This window comes from Pseudophryne corroboree, chromosome 5 (genome assembly GCF_028390025.1).
Source record: "Pseudophryne corroboree isolate aPseCor3 chromosome 5, aPseCor3.hap2, whole genome shotgun sequence".
Lineage (NCBI taxonomy): Eukaryota > Metazoa > Chordata > Amphibia > Anura > Myobatrachidae > Pseudophryne > Pseudophryne corroboree.
The window spans coordinates 92,561,092-92,588,137 of record NC_086448.1 but is presented as its reverse complement, the minus strand read 5'-3'; the positions used below and the strand labels follow the sequence as shown (position 1 = coordinate 92,588,137).

The window sequence follows — 27,046 nt, the reverse complement described above, 5'->3', positions numbered from 1 at the left end:
ATAGCCATACCCTCCCAAAATGGCCGGGGGGCTTCCAAAAATCACTCCCGGCTCTCTGGAAAGGTGGGCAAGTCTCCCGCTTTCCCTGCCAGCCCCTCCGCACCACCACCCCCTCCTCATCTTGGCTGCCCACAGCAGAGAACAAGTGGGCGGTCCAAGGGGATCCGATGATGCTGAATCACGCTGAGTCACGTCATCATAGCTCCGCACCCCACTATACAGTGCCTATTTTCTCAGTACTGTTTAGCATGGGCAGAGCCATGATGATGCGATCGTGATGCCACGCCCCCAGACTGATAACTTCCCCGTCGGCCACACCCCCAGACAGCCCACCTTGCATCTGGGCCATGTCCCCAGACAGCCCATCTTGCCGTCGGCCACTCCCCCATGCACCTACAACTCTGCCTTCTCCCGGAGGAGGGTGTAGAAATGTAGGCAAGTATGATTATATCTGTTGTAGTAGCTGCCTGACACTAGGGGCCGGATGTAATGCCGTCCAAGTTCGGCCTTGTAAGTGACTGCCCCTTTAAAAAAACATCAGAGTTCAGCCGACATCCCGCACGTCGGGCGAACGAGCATAACTACTGTAAGCTTTTCCTCAATAGTATGCCACCTAATGTATACAGTAGGTTGTATAATTATAGCCATGGGCCACATGCATTAACATATACACGGCAAGTCTCAGATTATTATGGCCACCAGCTATTAGCCAGAGTAACCGCCGCCGTGTGCAGCACAGACAGCAGCTAGACGGGCTGAACTTGAGCGCGTCGGTCGGCCCTCAAGCACCTTCGTAGCCATCGTTCACCTCTCACATCAATGGCACGTGGTGCTCCGGAATTTCCACGTCGGTTATTCACAGTGGTGCCATGTGTCCAGTCAGGATACACCTTCACCACAGCAGCACACGAACAGTTCACAAACTGCGCTGTTTCAGAAATACTGCTACCCTTGGCCCGAAAGCCGATGATCACCCCTTTTTGAAACTCAGATAAATTGCCCCTTTTACACATGACAGCAACGAGTGATATGTGTGCAGACAGCCTATCACACACCTTATATACCCACCAAGCCAGCGCACGACACATGATGTACTTCATGGGCTGCCGACGTCAAAAGTAGGAGGTGGTCAGAATAACGTGACTCAACCGTGTATTACATATATTTTTCTACAATGACCCTCATCTGGGCCATCAGTCCCTTATTAGTGGCATAGGGGCTGATGCAGAGTGATGTCAATTTGCACTCACTCTACACATTCCCAGGAAAAATGTACGCATATGCAATATTTATTTATTTATTTATTATAAATGCGCTGAAGTAGATTTGTGTGAATCCGTCACTTATTGTATTCCCACTTTTGCCAGGAGAGGCAGGACAGGTGAGGGTAAAGGCGGACTAACCAAGGAGGAGAACCTTTATGGGGTGTTCGTATACAGTAATTGCGGACAGACACACCCTAGAACAGAAATGCATAAGCGCCTATACAAGCCATACCATCTGTTGCTGCTGAAGGGCAGGTGCGCTAAGGTGATGACGTTTGCCAGCTGTAGTGTACTACCTGTGACCTGCTGATTGCTAATGCATGCTTGAGGCTGATTTCTTTATTGCTCATTCCTTTATTATGTCTTTGTGCGTGTTTTTGCATTTCTTTTCTGTAAAAGAGAGGGAGGGGTTTATTTACTGAGCTTCGTGCTCTAAAGCTCAGCGCTTTGATTGTGTTTACACCCATTGTTTGAACTAGTTACTGGCAGCTTTTCCACTTTATCTCTTCTCCAAGACTTGATACATCTCCAGCGCTGTTTTTTCTTAAAAATGTCCTGTACCGTAGAAGTAGACAGAATTGATAATTGTTGTTTGTGCACAGTCTGTGCTGTACATGCATAAATATATTTTATATTCACTTACATTTTTACTTGTCCTTGGTTGGATATTTGCATATTAATAAGAATATTTAATAAACAATTAGGCCCAATATTCACTCTGATGTACCATGCTGATAACATTTATTTAAAGAGGCAATCATTTACAAGGCATGTTTATGCCTGGTAAATTATTGCCCCTTTAAAAAACGTCAAAGATCGTCCGGCATTCCACACATCGAGTAAACTCGGACGCTATCACATGTGCCCCAATGCTTTTTATTTCTCAGTCACTTATCCATGCTTGTACATATAGGTGGTCATTCCGAGTTATACACCACAAGCGCTAAATGGAGGAGATATCACCATAACATTCCTTTTAGATTGAAGGTGGGGTTCTTTTCTCTGGGGTATCTCCCCAACTCGGATCAGTAGGATGTAGACTCGCCAGGTATAGATGTCATAAAAAAGACAAGAGAACAAGGACGACCAATGTGTAGTTAATTTTACCAAGACTTATTATAGTTCATAACAATGCCTCTAGATGACTGAAGTAGATTCAAAGCGTACCCCACTCACACTTAGAATAGGGATATTAAGCGCATCAAGGTAACTTTGTGAGGTTAACCTCTTAACACCCAGTGTGACATATAGGGATCTCAGTCAGACAGAAGAGTGGCTTGCGACAAGTTCCTGGAGGAGACAGATGATGTGTACCCCAACACTCACACTCGATAGACTGGTGATAAGCATATAACGGTATCTTTCTCTCCTTCAGGGAAAATGGTAATCCAACAATAGCGTACCGCAACTCACAATTTGAAGTACTGTATAACTCCTATCAAGGTATCTTTCAATTTTCAGGTGAAGATTTCAACTTGTGATTATAATGAGGTCTCCGGACATGGATCATAAAAAAATGACAAGAAAGCAACCAATGTGTAGTAGTATTGCTAGTGTTTGATATAATAAACAAAGTGTCTTTATCGGACTAAAGTGAATTAAAGGCGTACCCCACTCACGTATGAATGGAGAATTTTAAATATATCAAGGTTTCATATATGGGGCTCGAGAACGGCTTCAATAAATAAAACAGCCAGTGCGTACCCCAATACTCACACTCAGGAGGCAGGTTGAAAACTCATAAAGGTATCTTTATCCCCTCAGAATGGAAAAGGCAATACAATATGGCGTACCCGACTCACAGTTTGATGTGTCGTGTATCTTCTATCAGGGTATCTTTAGACTTCAGGTAGAAGATGCAGCTTTTGGGTTACACCATGTATTGTTCCGTGTACCCCAAAATAAAAGAAATTACAATACTCATACCGGAGTAAATAAAAAAGAGGGGTACAGATGTTTCTTTAACAATACATGGAAAAAGACAAAAGAAATAAATGCATGGAAAAAACCATGCAAGGCAGTACACCAAATAATATAAAAAATGGCAAGGAGAGATGGTGGTCTCTTGCAAGAAACAACAAAAAAAGAAAAAAGGAAAAAATATTTAAAAAAATATAGTGAATAAAAATCCGGATAAAAATTGCTACTCACACTCCTGTTTGTCGACGCGTTTCAGCCCAAAGCTGGGCCTTTATCTTCACCTGAAAATTGAAAGATAGCTTGATAGGAGTTATACAGTACTTCAAATTGTGAGTTGCGGTACGCTATTGTTGGATTACCATTTTCCCTGAAGGAGAGAAAGATACCGTAATATGCTTATCACCAGTCTATCGAGTGTGAGTGTTGGGGTACACATCATCTGTCTCCTCCAGGAACTTGTCGCAAGCCACTCTTCTGTCTGACTGAGATCCCTATATGTCACACTGGGTGTTAAGAGGTTAACCTCACAAAGTTACCTTGATGCGCTTAATATCCCTATTCTAAGTGTGAGTGGGGTACGCTTTGAATCTACTTCAGTCATCTAGAGGCATTGTTATGAACTATAATAAGTCTTGGTAAAATTTACTACACATTGGTCGTCCTTGTTCTCTTGTCTTTTTTATGACATCTATACCTGGCGAGTCTACATCCTACTGATCCGAGTTGGGGAGATACCCCAGAGAAGAGAACCCCACCTTCAATCTAAAAGGAATGTTATGGTGATATCTCCTCCATTTAGCGCTTGTGGTGTATAACAGTGTTTCAAATTGTTGGTTTCTATTTCTTGTTCTAAATGTGGTGACATTTACTCTGAAATCTGTTACATCTAAGCTGCTTTGCGCCCGTTGGACCACCCCCTACACATTTTTTTCCGTGGTCATTCCGAGTTGTTCGTTCGCTAGCAGTTTTTAGCAGCCGTGCAAACGCTATGCCGCCGCCCACTGGGAGTGTATTTTAGCTTAGCAGTAGTGCGAACGAAAGGATCGCAGAGCAGCGGCATATTTTTTTGGAGCAGTTTTAGAGTAGGTCGATACCTACTTAGCGCTTGCGATGACTTCAGACTGTTCAGTTCCTGTTTTGACGTCATGAACACGCACTGCGTTCACCCAGCCACGCCTGCGTTTTTCCTGGCACACCTGCGTTTTTTCGAACACTCCCTGAAAATGGTCAGTTGACACCCAGAAACGCCCACTTCATGTCAATCACTCTGCGGCCAGCAGTTCGACTGAAAAGCTTCGCTAGACCTTGTGTGAAACTACATCGTTCATTGTAAAATTACTTTGCGCGTGTGCCGCATACGCATGCGCAGAAGTGCCTTTTTTTGCCTTATCACTGCACAGCGAACGAAAGCAGCTAGCAATCAACTCGGAATGACCACCATAGTATTTTCCCCTAGACCCATTACTTTTATCTCATTTGTCAATATGTCATATGGATGATCCAATTTACAACTTTCTCCTTGCAAACACTGATCAGATTAGTCTGGCATGACCTGTTCCTTAAAATACAGTGTTGACTCTTATATTAGTTTACCCTCTGTAATGTCTTTCTGGATGATATATGTTAGAATTCCTTCAAAACATTCACCCGGCCCTGATGTCAGACTCACCGCTAGGGAGGGGCATCCATCTCCGTTCTTTCAAAAAGATTAATTTTCATGCCTGATGTATTGTGATTTTTAGTCTGATTCTAATATACAGATATAGGGGGTGGACGCAGTGTCGATGTTTGTGCAGGTGGCTGATGTTTTTTCTACTGCACCTGCGTCAGAGCCACACTGTGCATTAGGACCCAGAGTGATTTACAGACGGTGCCCGTTTGTGGGAGATACCGGTGGGACGGGGGGGCTATTAATATGCTAGTGTTGCAGCCAGTGATGGTATCTTCAGATACAGTACCACAGGCCCCGGTGCGTTTCTACAGAGGAGGGGGCCCGTGTGCACCTCCGGGTGGGCCCCCTCCTCTGTACGGCACTGTAGACTCCGGCATTGTGCCGGAGTCTACTGCGCATGCGCAGGTCTCCGGAATCATGCCGCCCACCATGATCCGGAGACCAATTTAGCTACCGCGCATGTGCGGTGGCCATTTTGGCGGCGATTTTCGCCGCATTGCAGGTCCCGGCGCTGGACTCCGGAAAGGTAACTGTTAAAATGGGTGCAATGGGTGCGGTGTGGGCCCACTGCTCCCATTACACCCATTATAGAAACGCCAATGCACAGGCCTCGTCTTAGTTGTGACGGACATTCTGTGCAACCACAGTGTCTGATGGTGCGACCGTTGTGCATCCTATGCTGCATCTCTGTACGCAAGTGGCCGGATCTGAGAAGTTGGCGCCTGGAGTCTCAATACAAATCCTGGCGACTACGCCATTTGCATGTCTTCTCAGATCCGCTCATACAAACACACAGCGAATGCCATTGTGACCAACTCAGAATCAGGCTCATAGCAAGAAATCTATCAAGCTTTCTAAGGTGTGGACGAATGCTGAAGTTTAGTCTTGTTTAATCGTAGCTGTACTTCTTCCCAAGTTATACAGTAATATACAGTACGGTATAATGATATGCATGGGTTATTATGGCACACCATGTTTGCTTGCTTTGTTCTTTCCTTTGTACAGATGGCAAGAACATATTTAATAGGCTTTATTAGTTTCCTCTAATTAACTTTCCTAGTTCAATCTTTTAATGGTTCAGTGCTATCAGCGGCCTCTAGTTTTATGTTATTTATATGTTCAAAAACTGTTTGGCTCCTCATCAGTTTCTGTCTTTATTTTATTTCCTTCTTTTGAATGAATTACTTTTCTTTATCACACATATGCTTACCTCCCAATCTGATGGTTCGCGGAGCCAGACCCTGTGCATGACTGCAAAGGGGGCAGAACCTCGTGGGAAAGGGGGCAGAGCTTAACTAGACCCCCGTTCCCAGTAACTGTGTGGGGCGTGCCCAGCACTCTCTGAGATCCCAAACTCTCCTGGCACTGTGACTAGATACCCAAATCCCCCCCCCCCCCCCCCTCCGTGGGACACTGCAGCCCGCGTGTGGGATGGTGGGACAGCGGGACAGCCCTAGAAAAACTGTACAGCGGGACCGTTAGGAGGTGTGCATGTGCACTGGTAAAGTGGCTAAACTGGTATGATAAAATTAAATACCCATACTTGCCTACCCTCCCGGAATGGCCATGAGGCTCCCGAAAATCGGATGGCCCTCCCGGCCCCCGGGAAAGGTGGGCAAGCCTCCCGCTTTTCGTGCTGCCCCTCCACGACCCTCCACGGACGCCCGCAGCAGAGAACAAGTGGGCGGTCCGAGGGGGTACGATGACGCGATTCGCGCTGAATCACATCATCGTAGCTCAGCCCCCCGCTATACAGCACCTCTTTTCTCGGCACTGCATAGAGGGGGCAGAGCCACGATGACGCAATCCTAATGCCATGCCCCCCCGGACGGTCCACTACCCTGTTGGCCACGCCCCAAGAACGCCCATCCTGCTGCTGGCCACGCCCCCATGCACCTGCAACGCTGCCAGCAAAGCAGGTAAGTATGTAAATACCATGTGCTTTTTTTTTAAACTTCATTATTCATACACTGTACACTTCTCACGCATTTTGCTTTTAGCGTCATAATATATAGTATAGTGCTGCTAGCGTGCTTTACCACAAGAGAAATAGGTCATGCTGAGTTCTAAAATTGTATAAAGGGCAATGACATTTTGAAACCGGTTAATAGGAAGGAACCATTTATCCTATTTTTAATGTGTTAACACAACAGTACAGCAGTTAGTGGTTGGAATGCACAATACCAGCAGTTAGTGTGAATGAGCCTCTAGCAACCCTTTCTTATTTAGCCACGCGGTTAATATCTCCACTGAGCTTGTTCCCAGAATAGATGGCATGATACTGCTTACTATGAAGCAGCTTGTGGCTGTTCAGCAGCACACATGCAGAACTGGCGCGTGACGGCAGGTACTGTGGGGGTCATTCCGAGTTGATTGTAGCTGTGCTAAATTTATCACAGCTACGATCGTTAACTCAGACATGCGGGGGGACGCCCAGCACATGGCTAGTCCGCCCCGCATGTCAGTGCCGGCCCCCCCGCACAAATACAAAAGCATCGCACAGAGGCTATGCCTTTGTTTTTGAGGAGTAACTCCCGGCCAGCGCAGCTCTTACGGCTGGCCGGGAGTTGCTCGTCACACCCCCCCAACGGTCCGGCCACGCCTGCGTTGGCCGAACCGCTACCCCTAAACAGCGGCTTAATGCCGCCGTTCAGCCCCCTCCCGTCTAGCGACCGCCTCTGTTTCAGAGGCGATCGCAAGGTAATGAAAGCTGCCATGCACCGGCGCACTGCGGTGCCGGCGCATGCGCAGTTCCAACCCGATCGCTGCGAGAAACTGCAGCGAGCAATCGGGTTGGAATGACCCCCTGTATCACTAGCTTACCACTTTTGAGGGTGCGTTACCTCTAATAGGATTTTTAAATGCAAGGTATTTTTATTCTCTTAGTATAATTCCAAATGAATAAGGGATGATGGGGGTCATTCCGAGTTGATCGCAGCAGGAAAATTTTTAGCTGTTGGGCAAAACTATGTGCACTGCAGGTGTGCCAGATATAACATGTGCAGAGAGAGTTAGATTTGGGTGTGGTGAGTTCAATCTGCAATCTAATTTGCAGTGTAAAAATAAAGCAGCCAGTATTTACCCTGCACAGAAACAAAATAACCCACCCAAATCTAACTCTCTCTGCAAATGTTATATCTGCCCCCCCCTGCAGTGCACATGGGCCGTCATTCCGAGTTGTTCGCTCGCAAGCTGCTTTTAGCAGCTTTACACACGCTAAGCCGCCGCCTACTGGGAGTGAATCTTAGCTTCTTAAAATTGCGAACGAAAGATTCGCAATATAGCGGAAAGACATCTCTGTGCAGTTTCTGAGTAGCTCGAGACTTACTCGGCATCTGCGATCAGTTCAGTGCTTGTCGTTCCTGGTTTGACGTCACAAACACACCCAGCGTTCGCCCAGACACTCCTCCGTTTCTCCAGCCACTCCCGCGTTTTTCCCAGAAACTGTAGCGTTTTTTCGCACACACCCATAAAACGGCCAGTTTCCGCCCAGAAACACCCACTTCCTGTCAATCACATTACGATCACCAGAACGAAGAAAAAACCGTGAGTAAAAATCCTAACTGCATAGCAAATTTACTTGGCGCAGTCGCAGTGCGGACATTGCGCATGCGCACTAAGCGGAAAATCGCTGCGATGCGAAAAAATTTACCGAGCGAACAACTCGGAATGACCCCCATGGTTTTGCCCAACTGCTAAAAATTTTCCTGCTGCGATCAACTTGGAATTACCCCCGATATCCAATAGAGGGAAATGCAGAATTCTCAGATAGTTTAGGAACCACACAAAAAAATTATCATTTAGCATAATTTTGCAAATCTCTATCTGTGTATAATCCACATTTTAACATATTTTATTCTAATCTACTGGAGATATCTTGTGCAAATTATTAACATGTTGGTAAAGTTTCTGGAATAAAATGTAAGTAATTCCAGGAAATAACAATTTGTAAATCTAGCTAAGTTATTAAACTGTCCAGGAATGACTCACTATGGAGAGATTCTGTAATACCTGTGAAGGTTATCTCTACATGATCCTGTGTTAGCTGCCATTCAATCCGTGGCAGCTAGTGCTAGATCAGGGACAGATACGTACCCCTTAGGAGTAGCTAATCCGCGGGCTTCTTTTGTGTTTCAGTATAGTCAGATTTCAAGTAATTGAATTCTGAGATAAGCAACAAAGAGCAGGGTGTATTTTCTCCGAAGCCTGTGTCCTTTTGTTCTGGATGAAATGAAGCCTGCAATCAGTGGCGGCTGTTGCCCATGGGCTGCAGGTCTGACCACATACAGTGCCACGGAATCACAGCCACCGCTGCACCGGCTGGGACACAGCTCTCAGCGTCTCCTTCCTGTATAATCCACCCCTCAGATTCCCATTGGCTAGTTACACAGGAGTCCAGGGGCGGGTCATACAGGAAGAAAAGGTGAGCGCGCTGCTTACCAGCTGCTGCAGTGGTGGCAGTGATACACACAGCCGCGCCATTGGTCCCTGGGGACAGCCAGCCTGCACATGGTACATCTGCCCCACCTGCAGTGCAACATGGCTTTGCCAGTTGCTTGCTTTTTTTGCTTTACTTGCAAACCTGTATCAGCCTCATTATCCAGAATACCTAAAACATTATGCAGAAACTTATTTGTGGGAATATAAAGTTTGATAAATAGGCCTCTAAATATTCTCTGCAGGGCACTGCGTAATGGGTGGTCTTCAGGTTGCCGGCGGCCGGGCTCCCGGCAACCACCATACCGGCGCCGGAATCCCAACTGCCGACATACATCTTTTCTCCCTCTTGGGGGTCCACGACCCCCCTGGAGGGAAAACATATAGCATCGCGTGCCTAGCGCGCCACCGTGCCCGCAGCGTGGCGAGCGCAGTGAACCCAGCTATCGGTATGTCGGTGGTCGGGATTCCGGCGCCGGTATGCTGGTTGTCGGGACCCCGACCGCTGGCAAACCATACTACACCCCTGCGTAATATGTACGCACTATATAAACAATTGTTAATAAATAATAAAATAAACAAAATGCCCACAAAACATTGCTGATATTTCTATCATTTTGGTCACTATAGGTAAAAATCTGCATTTTGGGCTGATTCAGAGATGTACGCACACACCTGATGCTTTCCGTACATCTGTCATGGTCTCAGATGATTTACTGCACATGTGCAGATCCGGGGATGCAATGTCGCAGCGTGATTGACTTGCATCTTGAATGTCGGCCTCGTTTTCTGGATGTGTGAAGCCAGTGACTGCGCCCTTGGGTGCAGCATCACTGGTTTCAGCAGCGTTAATTCCCCGGCCATCCTGACTAACCTGCAGAAGCAACAGCGGATCACAGAAGTCGGCAAGAGGCGTCTACTTACACAAGGCACCTCCTGTTGTGCACAACTGACAATCTATATACCAGGTCCTTGCCTATTGAAGACAAAGGGGTATATTCAAAAAGTCGGGTCCATTCCGAAATGCAGTTGTCGGAATTGACCCGACAACCCCTATTCAAAGAACGGCCAAATCCGACTGTCGGATTTGGCCGTTCCCGATGTCCTGTCCTGCTGCTGCTGTCAGCAGCTGCCGGGTGCGCTGACAGCGGCAGCGGGGGGAGCTGTCAGCGGTGCCGGGGGGGGGAAGGGGGGAGCTGTCAGTGGCTGCAGTGGGAAGATGTCTGCGGCGCCGGGAGGGGGAGAAGATGTCTGCGGCGGTTGAGGGAGCAGCGGAGGAGGAGTAGACGGAGCAGAAGAGAGGAGGAGACGCTGGGGTGGAGAGGAGGAGACGGGGTGAGCAGCGGCTGCATGCAGCGTAACTGGAGGCTCACGCCAGCGTCCACCCGGCTCCAGCAAGCAGGACCTCGCTTACTGGAGCCGGGCGGACACTGCCGTCAGCGGCGGCGGTGCCCCATCCTCCTGCTACGGCCGCTGTTGGACCCGGGTGGCCGCTGCCGCTGGGTTCCTGCTCTCCCCGCTGCTCCACCCCTCCAGCATGCATTCTGACAGTATTCCAACAAGTCAGGTTTCCCAACTTGTCGGAAAAAACGGGGCCGTAATGAATAGGTCGGAACCCCTTCCGACCTAAAACTGTCCGACAAGACGGCAGCTTCCGACAGTTATTGAATATTCCCCATAGGGGTATATTTACTAAGCCTTGGATGGAGATAAAGTCGCTGGAGATAAAAGGGCCGATTCAGACCTGAGCTCTGCTGTGTGTTTTCGCACAGCGGGCGATCAGGTCTGAACTGCGCATGCGTATGCACCGCAATGCACAGGCACGACGGTCCGCAGCAACAGGGAGAGACGACCAGCGACGGGATGGTGTGAAAAATCCCATTGCACCGGGGAACGCAAGAAGATTGACAGGAAGAGGGCGTTTGTGGGAGGCAACTGACCGTTTTTGAGGAGTGTCTGGAAAAACGCAGGAGGGACCAGGCATTTGGAGGAAGGGTTTCTGACGTCAGCTCCAGCCCCGATCATTGCACTGGAAGAGTAAGTGCTGGGCTGCTCAGAGACTGCACAAAATTAGTTTGTGCTTTCTCTCCAACACATCCGAACGCACACATACACAGCGATTTCCCCCTCCCCTTGTAGGTGGCAACTACCCGATCACAGGGTTGCAAAAAACGCACCCTAGCGATCAGGTCTGAATTACCTCCAGAGTACCAACCAATCGGCTCCTAACTGTCATTTTTCAAACACAGCCTGTAACATGGCAGTTAGGAGCCGATTGGCTGGTACTTTATCTCCAGCGACTTTATTCCATCCAAGGCTTAGTAAATAGAACCCTTAGGAGCATATGCATCATAGGAGCATATGTATCAAAGCTTGGAGAGAGATAGTTAAGAGAGATAAAATCATAGCTGCCATAGTTCTTTTGGGGTGTGTGGCTTAGCATAAGGGGTGGTGTGGGGCATGATGCTATGCATTACCGGCGAGGGGTTGGCTATGATGACGTGAATCAGCACGAATTGCGTCATCGTCCACCTGGTCCGCTCACTTCACCCAGCTCCAGAAGACCTGACCGCTCTTTCAGGTGGCCCTGGCCTTTCAGGACCCTCTCGGCAGTTCTCGATGACTAGGCAAGTGAGGATAAAGTTCCAACCAACCAGCTCCTAACTGTCAATTTTCAAACACAGCCTGTAACATGACAGTTGGGAGCTGATTGGCTGGTATTGTATCTCTCTCCACCTTATCACTCTCCAAGCTTTGATATGCCTATACCCCTATATGATGTAGTTGGAAAGCAAACATTTTGTGAAGTTACATCTTATTGCGTTATGTGCGCTATTTAGTTATTTTTTTGTTTAAATTGCAACATGTTACTTCTACAGTTGCTCTATTGTAACCCATAATATGCCGTTATTGGACAAGGGCTTTTAATTGGCTGCTAACAAAGACAGCTGTGTTGTCCTTTCTGTTACATGATGTTATTTTGTGGTTTAGAATTAGACTAGACGAGCAGGATTTAATGAAATCGTTTTTTCTCTTGTGTTTGGATTTTAATGTGTCTGCTTATGGAATAATTTGTTGTTTAAAATATTCTTTCCCTCTAAAACAATAGCTGCACTTTTATAGTGTAATACAGTAATATATTATAATTAATTAAAAGTAATAATGTCTGCTTTGGAAAAGCAGTGACTTATGTAACTAGCAGTACTAAAGTGCAAAGGTGCATGTTCCATGCAATTCAAATGTGACAATTTAAAAACCTCAGACAATGACAATAATTTCTAGACATCTGGGCCAATTCTGCAATCAGCAAGCACATCAGTCATTTCATTTTGAACTACTCATGCCAAAAATAAAATAATAATAATAATAATAACTAGCAGATGTGCCGGGGAAAGGTTTGGCAGGCGGAACATATTGCCCCTTTTCACCCTCTTAGGAGTCGAATTTGGAAAAAAAATCCTGCTTAATGGGTGGCTGCAAATAACTGTCACAGTTCCCAGACGACCCAGCAGGTCACATGCTCCAGGTCACCCAGCAGATGCACAGGGAGAGTTCACCAATCGTCACATTTTCCAGAGCACAATGGTGATGCATTGTAAATGGCAGGTGATGATTTTACAACATTACTCCAAAATGATGAAGCAACCAATTACAATGCCAATATTTTTCTGCAAATCTATGGACCAAGTCCTTTAATTTAGTATATTAGGTGCCCTGCTCAGACAGCGACATCATAGAAATATATAACAGTCGTCATACTTCTATAAATATATAGGATATTAATAAAATCTAATAATAATAATAATCATCATAGTAATAATAATAAAAATAATAATAGTAATAATAATAATAATAGTAATAAAAATACGCTACATTGGAGAATAAAATTATAAGATGTTTCAAAGAGATGCACAGGGGGCCTAATTTAGATGTGGTTGGAGTGTGCACAGCTAGCAGCATCAGATATAAGTACACGCCTCCTGCATGCATTAGTGATCCCAGATGCCTCCTAGGAAGCAGCATTGGATCACATGCAAACCCAAAGGCCAGAAAATCTCCATCTTTTGACTGAGATCCTGGCCTTGGCACTCCCCCAAAATGAATGTGACACACCTCTGTTTTGGAAAACGGAGGTTGCGTCCTCACTGCCCCCAAATGGCTGCAGACTGTCAATCTCTTGACGTCTGCTGCTGTAGTGCTTCCCACGATGCATGACCCATACTGCACATATGCAATACAGCTTCTGTGCATGTGCAAAGTACCAGCCATCGGTACTTTCTGCATAGTGCAGCGTACCCTCGCGCTAATCCACAGAGGCGGGATTTTTACTCTCAGCCTGAGGAGTCATGAGGAAAAATCCACGTTAAATACACCCCTCGGCATTTATTTCCAGATTTTGCATTTTATGATGAATCAGTGGATTTCTGCACACTTCCAGATGTTTAACTACATGTGGAAAAGGCTAATGAATAGTTGTTCCCCGTGCAACATGATCAATTAGCCGAGGGGTAAACCCAGGGTCGGACTGGCCCACTAGGGAACAGGGGAAACCACCGGTGGGCCCCACTGCCTGTGGGCCCTCCTCCTCCTCTAGGGATCAGGTTCCAGACTCTATCCTAATGCACTTGAATTATGCATTATACTTATGCTACATTATACTTCACAATAATATGGTTTATTATATATTTACCAAGGGGAACAGAACATGTACTCTGTAACGGTTAGCCAAACCTCTGTGCTGGCTGGCCACGCCCCAGTGGAGCCTGGACACACCCTTAAGCATGGGCCCCTACAACAGCATCCCCCGGTGGGCCCTTCATGCCTCAGTCCAACACTAGGTAAACCCCGTGGCTAACTGAATTTACCCCACACTGTTGTATAACTAAACTGCATGCCATATTGTAACAGTATACCTAGTAGGAAGTTTTAAACTGAGACTAAAATAAAAAGCAAATACTGTATATGAAGACATATAAATAGGATGCTGCATAGACCAGTGATTTGATATAATAGTGCAATGTATTCTAGATATACTGTACAGTTTAAATAAATAAGCCATGATACTGTATGTGCAGTTGCTGACATAACATAACTCGTTTTACATAATTTGAGTGCTTAATTAAAGCTCACTGGAACAAAACGTTGTGCTCTTTGGAGGTCATTCCGAGTTGATCGCTCGCTAGCAACTTTTTGCAGCGCTGCAATCAGGTTAAATCTCGGCAAAACTGCGCATGCGTATGCACCGCAATGCGCAGGTGCGTCATATGGGTACAAAGAAGATCGGTGCTGGGCGATGGATTTAACAAAGTATCCATTTGCACAGTCGATCGCAAGGTGATTGACAGGAAGAGGCCTTTGTGGGTGTCAACTGATCATTTTCTGGGAGTGTTTGGGAAAACGCAGGTGTGTCCAAGCGTTTGCAGGGCGGGTGTCTGACGTCAATTCCGGGACCAAAAAGACTGAAGTGATCGTAGCGGCTGAGTAAGTCCAGAGCTACTCAGAAACTGCAAAAACGTTTTTGTGCCGTCGGCTGCAAAAGCATTCTCGCACTTGCAAAGCGAAAATACACTCCCCCATAGGCGGCGACTATCTAATCGCAGCACTGCAAAAAGTTGCTAGCGAGCAATCAACTCTGAATTATCCCCTTTGAGCCGTTGATGTACTGTATGACCTGTTTTTTTTACTATTTTTTACATTTAGGGTCAATAATAATGATTACACTGTATGTCGTGGCAGACTGCATTCTAATGTACAAAACTGTGTATTGTATAAGACACAATTTTTATTGATCCTATTGATTGGGGTCAGTGATGGTCCTTATCAATATGATGCACCCTATGACCCATGTTACCCTTAAAAACTCAATTGTTTTGCTGTAAATCTACTTAAATATGAATATGTTCAAAGCATATAACCATCTAAATTACAATTTTTAGGATGGTTCCTGATCCTATTGATCTGTCTTCTCACTCACATTTAGTCATGTGACTAATGGGGGGAGGGGCATTAAATGATCAATGATTGCAACAACGGAATGGGTTGGATGCTGCCAAGACTGCTGTATTTATTCATTACCATAGACATCATATGGGAAACTTCTTTCTACAGTCACTGTAAGCTCCGCCAGACAATACAAATGGGTCTATTCATGAAGCAGTGAAAAGAGTGGAGAAGTGAGCCAGTGGAGAAGTTGCCCATGGCAACCAATCAGCTGCTACACATAATATTGTAGAATGCACTTGATAAATGTTACTTCAATGCGGATTGGTTGCCATGGACTACTTCGTCACTGTCTCACTTCTCCTGTTCTCCACTTTTTTCACTGCTTCATGAATAAACCCCAAAGAAAGGAGCTACTAAATGAAGACACTGGGCCTGATTCAGGTGTGATCGGAGTTGCTATCACTGTTGCTTCCATGTAGCACTTATATGCAGAGCCGGATTAATGGCAGGGCGGAAGGGGCGGTTGTCCCGGGGGCCCCCACACACTGTCCTCACAACTGCAAAAAAACATCGGAGAAGGAGTACAGCATTTACCTGTCTCCTCTCCGTCCTCCTCGGCAGCTGAGACGTTCCATTACAGCTGCGGCCGCCAAGGAGCTTCACTCACTGCAGTGTGAAGTCTCGCGAGATTTGACATTATCTAGCAAGGGCATAGCTACCATAGGTGCAGGGAGTGCAGCTGCTATGGGGCCCAGAGCTGAGAAGGGCCACCTTCCCTGTCACAGTCAGAGGCAGAACTCTGGGAGGCAACGGAGTCATCTGCCGCCGGGCTCCTGCTCTGAAGGGGGGCACCTCTCCTCCCATTCTGTGACACCAATGAATTAAGTTAATTGATAGCTGCCGCTGTCTTTTCAGTGGCCGACTTCCTCACTGGTCCCTGCACCTTACAAATCACACCATCTTTATTATACACATTTTACAAGTGTCACACCCAGGATTAGAAACCACAACCTATTACACTGGAAGCAGACACCTTACTGATGAAGCTGTTTGCTCCTGTATAGGAAATATGAGAATTTTAACTATATGAAGATACTTCTCTGACAATTACACGTAACTTCATATAGTTAGCATTCTCATGCTTCCTCTACAGGAGCAAATAACTCCATCAGTAAAGTGTCTGCTGTTACACACAAACACACACACACACACACACACACACACACACTTATCTTGATATAGGAAATAGGGGGGTACCAATATTTATCTTGCCTCCGGGCAACTGGGACGAACTTACGCCACTGGTCACAGTTACATGTGTTATATACAGGGATGTAGCTACCATAGGTGCAGGGAGTGCAGCTGCTATGGGGCCCAGAGCTGAGAAGGGCCACCTTCCCTGTCACAGTTACACGTGTTATATTCATTTTTCACCATTGTGTGGCACATAGAGGCCTTTACAAACGTTTGCCTTGTAGCCTACAGTATATCTTGTTATGCCCCTGTACCTGCTCATTTTAATGTGGTATATAAATGAACTAAAGGGCATTATAATGTTACATAATATGAACTGGGCAGGGACGTGCAGTCAGGGGAGACAGTGCCTCCCCTGTGATTAATTATTAAAATAATACAGAGAAGATACTTGTGACACATATTCTGTGTCATAAGTATCTTCTTTATTTTATTCTAATAATTTTAACTACTAAAATCAGTTTGGGAGGCACTGATTGCAGTGCCTCCCGTAGACAATGGTAATGGGACAGAGCGGGGGGCGGGGCCCAAGCACTGGGCTTTTAAAAGCCCATTAAAAAAAAGCTTGAAGGTGGCACTCAGACAAGGGCCTCGCTGACAGGGACACCACCACCATGTCAGCGAGGCAGCTGTGATTGGACAGCGGATCCAGTGCTGGATCCACTGTCCAATCACCCCTATATGCGGCACGGCGGGCGGAAGTGACGGCGGGTCCCGGCGGTGGAGCTGTTCTGGGCACCCGGCTACAGCAGCGGAGGAGCAGTGGCCCTGAAGATTGGAGTGGTGGGAAGCGGTGTAGGCCAGCGCTCTTCCCTCTCCTCCTAGCCAGCAGCAGCGGCTACACTCACTGTCCGGACACACAGGTGAGGGGGGGACGTGCGATGAATCTCAGCCAGTGACATGTGTTGAGGTCATAGACTGGGTATATATATATATATATATATATATATATATATATACAAATACAAATACAAATGTACACATCCGGCACTCTATGCAGCAGAAGAAATACCTGGGTGCCCTCCTAAAGATAATGCAGTATCTATTCCTTCCCCACCTGTGGCTCAGGTGTATCTGGCAAAGGACAAGAGGCGGCACTCCAAGGTCTTGAAAAACTTTTATATTCAAAACATGGTGCAAAACAGAGCAATAATGTGCAAAAAATGGAAAAACATGGAGGTCTTACGACGTTTCAAGGCATCAAGCCTTTTCCTCAGGTAAGAATACCCAGTGCCTCCCCAGTCTATGACCCTCACCGCACGTCACTGGAACTGGGGCACTCTAATGTGGCACAATATGAAGTGGAGGCACTATAGTATGACATAATATGAACTGAGGACGCTAACATAATGTAAATTGGGGTACTCTGTTGCATAATGTGTACTGGCAGCCCTGCAATGTGACATAACGTGAACTAGGGCACTATCATGGTTTATAAAATAAACTAGGGCACTATTATGGGGCATAAAATTAACAACTGCTGCGGAGAGGTGTCTCTCTTGAAGCATTGGGAAAGGGGCCCCTTCAAATGTTGCTATGGGGCCCACAAAGTTCTGGCTACACCCCTGATTACTAGCAAGGTGATATTTTTAATTCTCAAATCCACATGTAGAATATCTCCGTTGTAGTGGAAACATTTTACAATCATGATCATGCTTAATGATGCTGGGGAAAAACAAGGCCTACATTTCTCACACAATGATGTCTGGAATAAATACAAAGGATTTTCCCTGTCATTGAATCTGTGAATTACGGACAAACACAACTCATTTGTCCTCCATTATTGAAAAGGCATAATTATTTTGTTAATGCCTGTTTTATTTTCCGCATAATAAGATGGTAATTCCTTTGCATTTTTTATGTGATTATGACCATACACTGAGATTCACGCTGTGCTGGGCCTATGATCAGGTAATTTTAAAATTAGGGTTCTGTACAGCAAGTTAATAAAATAGATAATACAGTTTAATTACCATCATCCAAAGCAACTGGGGATAAATATGTTTAAAGAATACATGCAGGAGATTAGGAGATTAGCTTGCATGAATAAGCAGTCAAAATAGCAAATGTATAATTACCAGAAGCTGAGCATTCTCTATCAGTGTTTTAATAGTGTATAGAATAATTTCCTAGTTAGTTAACAACTACTTATTATACCTTTCTTGTATTTCATTACAGCAAACAATTTCTTCTCTGTCCATTTTGTAATCTCGCTTCATTTTAAACTCGCCGGCAGAATTAATTCAACTTTAATTATCCTTACTATTTTCTTTTGTTATGAACTGAATCATTGGGCTGTAAGAGCAGACAGAAGGGAAGGAGAGGATCATGGGAAACGTCTTGTGATGAGACGCTGCTGTGGTTTCTGAGAATGGCTTTTCAACTGAAATAATCATTTTTGTATAATTTAAATGTTGAGAATTGGTAAAAATATGGCGATTTACATATATTTGTATATTATTTTCATTTATAGATACCCAGTCCAAATTCTAGGTGGTGTGTCATACACCCTGCCCATTATTGGGTAACTGAAAGATTTTGGACCCCAATGGTTATTTCGGTAGCATTCATTTTACACGCCATATAATTAAACCCACCAGGGGCTTTGAGGATCAAAAGCATGGGGCACATAAATAAACTCAATAAATCTCTGAGGAGTTCGTCCTTTGACTGCGGTAACAAACTAGATACCTTGGCAACTGTCCAATCAAGTGGGATGGTATTTGGATCCCAGCGCTTGAGATGCCAGTGGTCAGAATACTGACAATGGCATCCCTACGTGCAGGATCCCGACACCTAGCAGGTAAGTATTCTAACCCTAAGCCCCTAACCCTAACGCTCCCTCCCCACAGTCTAACCCTAACCCTCCCCGCTTTGTGCTTGACCCTAACCCCCCCTTCTTAGTGCCATACCTAACCCTCCCTCTCCGCAGCCTAACCCTCCCTCTCCACAGCCTAACCCTAACCCTCCTCCCAAAGCCTAACTCTCTCTCTCCGCAGCCTAACCCTCCCTCTCCATAGCCTAACCCTAACCTTCCTCCCGCAGCCTTACCCTCCCTCTCTACAGCCTAACCCTAACCTTCCTCCCGCAGCCTAACCCTCCCTCTCCACAACCTAACCTTAACCTTCCTCCCGCAGCCTAACCCTCCCTCTCCACAGCCTAACCCTAACCTTCCTCCCGCAGCCTTACCCTCCCTCTCCACAGCCTAACCCTAACCTTCCTCCCGCAGCCTAACCCTCCCTCTCCACAACCTAACCTTAACCTTCCTCCCGCAGCCTAACCCTCCCTCTCCACAGCCTAACCCTAACCTTCCTCCCGCAGCCTTACCCTCCCTCTCCACAGCCTAACCCTAACCTTCCTCCCGCAGCCTAACCCTCCCTCTCCACAGCCTAACCTTAAACTTCCTCCCGCAGCCTAACCCTCCCTCTCCACAGCCTAACCCTAACCCTTCTCCCAAAGCCTAACCCTCCCTCTCCGCAGCCTAACCCTCCCTCTCCAAAGCCTAACCCTCCTCCCAAAGCCTAACTCTCTCTCTCCGCAGCCTAACCCTCCCTCTCCATAGCCTAACCCTAACCTTCCTCCCGCAGCCTTACCCTCCCTCTCTACAGCCTAACCCTAACCTTCCTCCCGCAGCCTAACCCTCCCTCTCCACAACCTAACCTTAACCTTCCTCCCGCAGCCTAACCCTCCCTCTCCACAGCCTAACCCTAACCTTCCTCCCGCAGCCTTACCCTCCCTCTCCACAGCCTAACCCTAACCTTCCTCCCGCAGCCTAACCCTCCCTCTCCACAACCTAACCTTAACCTTCCTCCCGCAGCCTAACCCTCCCTCTCCACAGCCTAACCCTAACCTTCCTCCCGCAGCCTTACCCTCCCTCTCCAAAGCCTAACCCTAACCTTCCTCCCGCAGCCTTACCCTCCCTCTCCACAACCTAACCCTAACCTTCCTCCCGCAGCCTAACCCTCCCTCTCCACAGCCTAACCCTAACTCTCCTCCCACAGCCTAAACCTCCCCCCCCCACTCAGCCTAAGGCTAACCTTCCCCCCACCCGCAGTCCAACCCCAACCCTCCCCCTACAGCCTAAACCTAACACCCTCAACACCCCCACCCCCCACCCTCACAGTCTAACCCTAACCCACCCCTGCATACTTATGGTCAGGATGTCAGCAGTCAGGAATCTGACGCTGGCAGTGTTATCCATGTCAGTATCCCTGCACCGTTTTTCTGACCAGTGTTGGAATTCCACCATCCCGAATGCCGATATGCTGACCGTCTCCCAATCTAGTGATTCCAGGCGACTGAACACATTTGTTTAAGGGGGTTCAAGTGACAGTCTTGAGGTAATGGTTTAGTAAACTAAGAAACAAATGTATTCCTAACCAAACTTACGAATCACAAAAAAGATGTAGACAATGGGGTATATTTACTAAGCAGCGGGATATGAAAGCCGATATGTTGTTCGGTGGTTTCCCAAACAGGATTTAAAACTGCGAAGATGTTACATTTTATGTTTTTGCCTTTGCTATTATTTAAATCAGCGGCTTTGAAAACCCATTGTTTAGTAATATACCCCAAATTCTATGTGGTCAGGAAATCTTGTTTAGCCCCATTCCTGGCACCCCAATGATCTCAGACAGAAAAAAACAAAACAAAGAAGTGTTGGAAAGTAGACTCTTTTTTGGGAGCACTCTAATTCAGAGGGTGGAAATATGATTTATCAATACTGGTAAAATCATTTTTATTAGGTTATTCATTAAAAATTTTTGGAGTATCTGCGTGAAAAATTATAAGCTTAGCGAAAATATAGAACACATTACACATGGTACGTGATATCCATTTTATATATTATCCACACTTCCTTAATTGTTGTCCTACAGAAACATCCATTATCCTCAACCTTGCAATTAAATGATCCAATCTATGTTGACCCAGTGTTAAACAATTATCAGGTTTAATCTATCATTAGCACTCTTGTTTAAAAACTGCAACTTCCAGCTGATACCGCACGTCCTGTGATCAAGCATTCTATGCGAAACGTACGTCAGGAGGAAGTACTGCGATCACGTGATGCGCACACATGACCGCACTAGCCGGAATCCCGAGGACGGTCACCAGGCAACGGCCGCAAGCTCCGTTATCTGAATGGGGAGACCTTGACCACACGCCGCAGCAGCCCCTGAAGTCTCTGGAGCACGGGCACGGCAGCGGGCGGGTCTCATAACAATCGGAGCTGGTATCGTATACCCTGCACTCCCTTCATTGCGAACTGCACATACTAATAATCAGCTTGTCAGCCAAAAAGTTTTTTTCCTTCCTTATTCTTCTCTTCTCTTTCTTCCTTCCTGTCTTTGAGCCATAGTAGCCATACAAGTGACTTTATACTTTCCAGCCGTATTGCCACATTTATACCATGGTAAAGAGCAATACAGGATAAACTGTCCATATTAATAATACCACAAGGATTTTTTCCTCAGCATCAAGGTATACAATTGGGACTAATCCACATTGGTTATAAACACTATTTGCAAGCTGATATCATTTCTATAGGTATCACTGACTGTTTTTTCTTTGGAAATTCAATAATGGCTAATCTCAGCAAATGCTCTGAAGTTTGAATTTATTAGGCTCAAGCAATACCCACATGGCTACAAACATTTACAGCAAGCTGATATCAATTTTATAGGAAGCACTGAATGTGTTTTTTCTGTTGAAATTCAACAATGGCAAATCTCAGCAAATGCTCTTAATTTTGAATTTAATAGGCTCAAGCAAATCAACATATGTGCAAATCATCTACAAGCACCTTTTTCTAGCCTGCTTTCTCACAATATATGCAGGTATTTATTAGAGGTTACAAGCATCAGGCACCTCTAATCTATTGTCTGGTTTAGTGCTTAAGGGTGTACTATAAATTGACTATTTAGAAAATGTATTTCTGTGCAGCATAATTCTATCCTGCACTTATATGGTTACTAATCTTTGTCTGGCCGTTCTGGTGCTCTTTGGGTATTTTCAGGAGTGATAGGCAAGTCCTAATTGTGGACATTGTGTGGTGTTCAGGAATTTTACCCACATAACAGGCCCTCACTCGAGTATATTGTTTTTCGTGGTTGATATGTTACAAGGTGATTAAGCCAGGTGGCTACATATTATCTTACTTAATCCTTTATTGTACCACATGTATATATAATTTGCTACCCTTGGCAATCACTACTTATAAATTTGGATGATTCAGGAGGGTGAGTACAATATTTGCGGTCATACCTCACTGGAAATGCCCAATCTCTTCTGACCTTGGAAGCTAAGCAGTGAAAGGCCGGGTTAGTAAAAGGATGGGTGACCACTTTTGAACACCCAGGTACTGCAACAAATTGACTCCCCTATAGTGTCATCCACACCCAAAATATTGGGCATTTGGAATCTTAAAAAATCGGTTCGCATCAGTGAAAAGGCAAGCCTAAATTGTGGATACTTGGTAACTTTTCCGTTACAAAATAGGCTGTCAAATATGTCTATATCATAATTGTGACTGCCTAGCTAGAGGGTAATCCAACCAAGTGGCTGCACGCATTTTGGTGATCCTAAAGGGAGAGTACAATATTTGCGGTCATACATCACTGGAGATGCCCAATCTCTTCTGACCTTGGAAGCTAAGCAGTGAAAGGCCGGGTTAGTACTAGGATGGGAGACCACCTCTGAACACCCTGGTACTGCAAGAAATTGACTCCCCTATACAGTGTCACCCATCTATACATATATACTATTGGGTACCTGACTTTCATATGACCTATGATTTAATTCTCAGCATTTATTGTAATCCATGATGGATACTTGCTGAACAAATGATGGTCATATATCACATGAGTTCGAATGTGTAATGATTAATGAACTTTGTAACCACAGCCATTAATTTCCGGCAATTGATACATTGTGATATGGATATCACGTACCATGTGTAATGTGTTCTATATTTTCGCTAAGCTTATAATTTTTCACGCAGATACTCCAAAAAAATTTAATGAATAACCTAATAAAAATGATTTTACCAGTATTGATAAATCATATTTCCATTCTCTGAATTAGAGTGCTCCCAAAAAAGAGTCTACTTTCCAACACTTCTTTGTTTTGTTTTTTTCTGTCTGCTTAAAATTGACTCTTGGGAGCACCACTGAAAGCAACGATTAATTGGGACTAGGATTAACTATCCATACCCCTTGTTGCTATATCTAGAAGCAATTCGGGATAATTCAGTTTATTCAGAGGCTACTGATCATTATAATTAAAGACTTGTGCGGTTCCCAAAACACCCTTCTCTCTAATAACCCCAATGATCTCACACAGCTTCCAAAATTAATACTGTGTGCTTCAAGTGTCAAATTCGTAGGGACTTCCAAATGTACAGGAAGAGTCATGTGGTATACATGTAAAATCTATGGCTCATACCCACTGTCATTCCCACATGTCCTCTTCTAGAATCATTAATGCTAGTAAACCAGTCTGACACGGAACCGTTGTTTTTTTAGTGCCATTGAACCATTTTTGCTAGTGTTTGGAGTAGCATTCAGTAATATTTTTGCGTTTACCTGTCTGTAAATTCATTAGTTAACCTTACAGTTAGCTCCAAGTGTTTATAAAAATGTTAGTAACAAACGTCATATTCACTTTCATTTTACATGCATTTTAAATAATGGGGGGGGGGACACACACCAGTGAATATGACCCCTAACATAATAAGCATAATGTTGAAAATATTAGAATAGGATAGTGATAATGCATACACTCCAAAGTGGCTCCTCTGGGGATGCTTCATACCCTCACCAAGATGGCCACCATAATTACTACTGTACATAATCAGCGCCATCTTGTTTACTGTGTAGAGTGACATAGTGGGAGATGGGCTTCTCCCCACCAGCTCCAAGAGACCGTATGATATTGCCTACTTTACCACTGTTCCAGCATCCTGCACCACTACCCGCACCCAGAGGATAGTCACCATCTCAACACCACTCTACTTCATGCATCAACCAGTGCAGCCACAGTGAGTGGCTGGTTAAGTCACTGGACTTGTCTGTGAGTCAGAAAACACTACGCTGGTGTGTACACTACTCTGCCATACACCATCGCATGCACACACGTATATCCTACAGAAAAACTACATTTTTTTTCTTTTACTGATTTGGTTCTACTTAAACAACAAACATGGGCCCTCATTCCGAGTTGTTCGCTCGGTATTTTTCATCGCATCGCAGTGAAAATCCGCTTAGTACGCATGCGCAATGTTCGCACTGCGACTGCGCCAAGTAACTTTACTATGATGAAAGTATTTTTACTCACGGCTTTTTCTTCGCTCCGGCGATCGTAATGTGATTGACAGGAAATGGGTGTTACTGGGCGGAAACACGGCGTTTCAGGGGCGTGTGGCTGAAAACGCTACCGTTTCCGGAAAAAACGCAGGAGTGGCCGGAGAAACGGTGGGAGTGCCTGGGCGAACGCTGGGTGTGTTTGTGACGTCAACCAGGAACGACAAGCACTGAACTGATCGCACAGGCAGAGTAAGTCTGGAGCTACTCTGAAACTGCTAACTCGTTTGTAATCGCAATATTGCGCGTACGTCGGTCGCAATTTTAAGAAGCTAAGATTCACTCCCAGTAGGCGGCGGCTTAGCGTGTGTAACTCTGCTACATTCGCCTTGCGAGCGAACAACTCGGAATGAGGGCCATATTTATTAGATATTAATTAGAAACTAAAATCTCATCTCTGAAAAAAATAATTTTAAAATAAATTTATTTCCATCTAAACTGAAGGAAGGATGCAAATTGCAGGCCTTAAGGTCATGAAATGGCTATTACTATTATTATTATTATTATTATTATTATTATTAGTATTATTATGTTGATGATGATTATGTTGATGATGATTATGATGATGATGATGATGATGATGATGATTACAGGTTGAGTCCCCAATTTTCAAACGTTTGGAACCAGAAGTATTTTGGATATCAGATTTTTCTATATTTTAGAGTATTTTCATACCATAATTAAATTTCTTGGGATGAGACCCAAGTCTAACCACAGAATGTATTTATATTTTATATACACCTTATACACATAGCCTGAAGGTCATTTTATACTATATGTTTAATAATTGTGTGCATTTAACTAAGTCTGTGTACATTGAGCCCAGAAATCAATGGTTTCTTTATCTCATTTGCACTTTAAAAAATTCTGTATTTCTGAATATTCCTTATTTTGGAATTTTGGATATGGGAAACTGAACCTGAAATATTATAAGTACTTCTTTTATTAAAAAAATACTGGTACTCAGAAAAAAGGAGATGGTACTCACCTACAGTCCAAAAAATGTATACAGGTTGAGTATCCCATATCCAAATATCCGAAATACGGAATATTCCGAAATACGGACTTTTTTGAGCGAGAGTGAGATAGTGAAACTTTTGTTTTTTGATGGCTCAATGTACACAAACTTTGTTTAATACACACAGTTATTAAAAATATTGTATTAAATAACCTTCAGGCTGTGTGTATAAGGTGTATATGAAACATAAATGAATTGTGTGAATGTAGACACACTTTGTTTAATGCACAAAGTTATAAAAAATATTGTCTAAAATGACCTTCAGGCTGTGTGTATAAGGTGTATATGTAACATAAATGCATTCTGTGCTTAGATTTAGGTCCCATCACCATAATATCTCATTATGGTATGCAATTATTCCAAAATACGGAAAAATCTGATATCCAAAATACCTCTGGTCCCAAGTATTTTGGATAAGGGATACTCAACCTGTATAAGATATGTAGTACCTTCCACACGGGATAATGATTTAACAGATTTGTTTCCTGTTTCTTAAACTAGTTATAAGATTAAAAATTACACAAAAAGCATAATAATAATAATAATAATAATAATACTTTCATTATTGTTTTTATACTTCTTATTTTGTTTCTTTTTTTTATTTATTGGAATGGTAACTTTGTTGCAGTTCTTCTTCCAGATATTTTTTTATTGTTTTCAGCAATTGTACACATAGATTTTTTAATAAAAAAAATTTAAGTGAATTGCCCGAAAATTGCAACGCTATAAATTTTCTCCACTAGATTGCTGTGTTCTAGTTTTATTGTTTAAACACTCACTCTTCCAGCCCTTGGTTCCTAGCATGAGCAATTCCTAGTCTGACAGCTGTGGAAATCTGCTACACTGAAAAGAATTGGATGCTCAGAGCTGTACTGTGATTTACCTTTTACAATGTCAGGACCAAAGATTATTTTCACTCATCCTTAGCCTTGTATAATCCTCAGTAAACTATCTTACTTAACTGAAGTTTCAGCTATTTCTGTTCAATTGCTTCTATGCTTTTATACTGTTAGGTATGTTATTTATAATACAAATTTAGACCACCGGCAAAAACAGTTCACAGGATACTTTAACAAGAACATGTCCTTCTAAAGTACTACATTTTAATTCTTATTTATTAAACACGCAGGAAATATTATTTCAGTGTGTGTATATATAAAGCCATATTTTACATCTC

At 44.4% G+C, this 27,046-nt stretch overlaps 1 protein-coding gene and 2 pseudogenes across 1 annotated transcript in view; all 3 read left to right on the top strand.

Annotated features, from left to right (window-relative positions):
- ZNF804B (zinc finger protein 804B) overlaps nt 1-27,046 on the top strand; it is a 498,712-nt gene that overhangs the window by 42,981 nt on the left and 428,685 nt on the right. The gene's annotated exons all lie outside the window — the stretch shown is intronic.
- On the top strand, nt 22,742-22,861 carry LOC134929753 (5S ribosomal RNA; annotated as a pseudogene).
- Nucleotides 23,091-23,210, top strand: LOC134931602 (5S ribosomal RNA; annotated as a pseudogene).